Source organism: Mastomys coucha, unplaced genomic scaffold, assembly GCF_008632895.1.
Source record: "Mastomys coucha isolate ucsf_1 unplaced genomic scaffold, UCSF_Mcou_1 pScaffold24, whole genome shotgun sequence".
Taxonomy (NCBI): Eukaryota; Metazoa; Chordata; class Mammalia; order Rodentia; family Muridae; genus Mastomys; species Mastomys coucha.
Genome location: NW_022196907.1, coordinates 1630736 through 1634421, shown reverse-complemented (window position 1 = coordinate 1634421; position 3686 = coordinate 1630736).

Below are 3686 nucleotides of genomic sequence, written 5' to 3'. Positions count from 1 at the left end.
TTTGGAGGGGAAACTGGGAATGGAGAAATTTACATGTAAATAAAGAAAATATCTAAAAAACAAAAAAACAAAAAAAAGAGAACAGGAGTCGCAGATGCAATTATCACTAAGGATAATAGGTATAGAAAAAAGTGAAGATTCTCAACTTAAAGGGCCAGTAAATATCTTCAACAAAATCAAAGAAGAAAACTTCCCTAACCTAAAGTAAGAAATGCTTATAAACATAAAAGAAGCCTACAGAGCACCAAACATATAGGACCAGAAAAGTAATTCCTCTTGTCTTATAATAATTAAAATACCAAATGCATAAAACAAAGAAAGAATATTAAAAACAGTAAGGGAAAAAGTCAAGTAATATATAAAGGCAGACCTATTGAATTACACCAAACTTCTTAACAGATACTATAAAAGCCAGAAGACCCTGGGCAGATGCCATACAGACCATAAGAGAACAAAAATGTCAGCCCAGGCTACTATACCCAACAAAACTCACAATTACCATAAATGGAGAAAACAAGCTATTCCAAGACAAAACTAAATTTAAACAATATCTTTCTAGTAATCCAGTCCTACAGAGGACAATAGAAGGAAAAGTCCAAAACAAGGAGGGAAACTACATCCAAGAAAAAAATGAAATTAATCTTTTCAAGAAAAACCCAAAAGAAGAAAAACACAAAACATAATTCCAACTCTAACAACAAAAATAACAGGAAGCAATGATCACTGGTCCCTAATATCTCTCAACATCAAAGGACTCAATTCCCCCATAAAAAGTCATAGGCTAACAGACTGGATATATAAATAGGATGCAGCATTTTGCTGCATCCAGGAAACACATCTGAGAGTCAAAGACAGACATTTCCTTAAAGTATAAGGATAGCAAAAATTTTGCCAGCAAATGGTCCCAAGAAACAAGCTGGAGTAGACATCCTAATATCCAACAAAATAGACTTTCAACCAAAAGTTATCAAAAAAGATGGGGAAGGTCAAGACATACTTATCAAATGAATAGTCCACAAGGATGAGCTATCAAATCTGAATATCTATGCCCCAAATGCAACAGCATCCATATTTGTAAAAGAAACACTGCTAAAACTCAAAACACACATTGAACCTCATACAATAATAGATTTCAATACCCCACTCTCACCAATGGACAGATCATGGAAGCAGAAACTAAACAGAGAAACAGTGAAAATACATAAAACTAAATGATTGTAATGGATTTAACAGATATCTACAGAACATTTCATCCTAAAACAAAAGAATATAACTTCTCAGCAACTCCTGGTACCTTCTCAAAAACTGACCATGTACTTGGATACAAAACAAATCTCAACATATACAAGAACATTGAATTAATCCCATGTATTCTATCAGACTACCAAGCACTAATAGCAACAAAAACAATAGAAAACCTACATATACATGGAAGCTGAACAAATATTTATTCAATGATAACTTGGTCAGGGAAGAAGTAAAGAAAGAAATTAAAGACTTTTTAGAATTTAATGAAAATGAAGGTACAACATATCCAAACTTATGGGAAACAATGAAAACAATACTAGGAGGAAAAATCATACCCCTGAGTACCTCTAAAAGAAACTGTAGAGAACATACACTAGCAGCTTGACAGCACATCTGAAAACTCTAGAACAAAAAGAAGAAAATACACCCAAGAGAAGTAGACACCAGGAAATAATGAAACTCAGGGCAAAAAACAACCAGGTAGAAACAAAAAGAACTATTCAAAGAATCAACAAAACTAGGATCTCGTTCTTTGAGAAAATCAGCATGATACACAAAACCTTAGCCAGACTACCCAAGGGCACAGAGACAGTATCCAAATTAACAAAATCAGGAATGAAAAGGGAGACATAACAGAAAGTGAGGCAACTCAAAAACTAATGAGAACTTACTACAAAAGTCTATACTCAGCAAAACTAGAAAAACTGGATGAAATCAATGATTTTTCTAGCATATACCAGGCACCAAAGTTAAATCAGGATCAGATAAACCATCTAAAAAGCCCTATAACCCACTAAGGAAATAGATGTAGTCATTAAAAAGCTCCCAACCAAGAAAAGCCTAGGACCAAATGGGTTTAGTGCAGAATTCTATCAGATCTTCAAAAAAAGATCTAATAACGAATACTCTTCAAATTATTCCATAAAATAAAAACAGAAGAAACACCATCTAATTCTTTCTATGAAGCCACAGTTACACTGATACCAAGACAACACAAAGACCCAACAAAGAAAGAGAACTATAGACCAGTTTGCCTTATTATACCAATGCAAAATGTTCAACAGACTTCTTGCAACAGAATTCAAAAACACATCAAAATGATCACTCACAATGATCAAGTAGGCTTCATCTCAGGGATGAAAGGATGGTTCAATATATGTAAATTCATCAATATAATCCAATATATAAACAAACTCAAAGAAAAAAAATACATGATCATCTCATTAAATGTGCAAAAAGACTTTTAGAAAATACAATATCCATTCATGTTAAAAGTATTGGAGAGATCAGGAATTCAAGGTGAATACCTAAATAGAATAAAAGTAATATACAGCAAACCAACAGTCAACATCAAACTAACTCAAAGCAATACCAGAGCAATTTCTAACCAGAGCAATTTGATAACAAATAGAGATCAAAGTGATAAAAATTGCAAAAGAGGAAGTCAAGATATCACTATTTGCAGATGATATGATAGTATACATAAGCGACTCCAAAATTTCTACCAGAGAGCTCCTACTTATGATAAACAACGTCATCTAAGTGGCTAGATATAAAATTAACTCAGACAAATCAGTAGTCTTCTTCTATTCATAGGATAAAAGACATGAGAAAGAAATTAGGAAAAAAACACCAAACACAATAGTTAAAAATAATATAAAATATCTTGGTGTGATACTAACTAAGCAAGTGAAAGATCTGTATGACAAGAACTTTAGATCTCTGAACAAAGAAATCAAAGAAGACCTCAGAAGATGAAAAGATCTCCCATTCTTATGGATTGGTAGGACAAATATAGTAAAAAATGGCCTTCTTGCCAAGAGCAATCTATAGCAATCCCCATCAAAATTCTACATCTATTCTTCATAGAGTTATAAAGAAAATTTGCAAATTCATCTAGAATAACAAAAAGCCCAAGATAGCAAAAACTTCTCAACAATAAAAGAACCTCTAGGGGAATCACCATCCCAGACCTTAAGCTGTACTACAGAGCAATTGTGATAAAAACTGCATGGTACTGGTACAGAGACAGGCAGGTAGATCAATGGAATAGAATTGAAGACCCAGAAATGAACCCACACACCTATGGTTACTTGATCTTTGACAAAGAAGCTAAAACCATTCAGTGGAAGATAGACAGCATTTTCAATAAATGTAGCTGGTTCAACTAGCAGTCTGCTTATAGAAGAATGCTAATTGATCTATTCTTTTCTCCTGTACAAAGGTCAAGTCCAAGTGGATCAAGGACCTCCACATAAAACCAGATACATTGAATCTAATAAAAGAGAAAGTAGGGAAGAGCCTCTAATACTTGGGCACAGGGAGAAACTTCCTGAACAGAACATCAATGGCTTATACTTTAAGAGCCACAATCAACAAATGGGACCTCATAAAATTGAAAAGCTTCTGTAAAGCAAGAGATATTACCAATAGGTCAA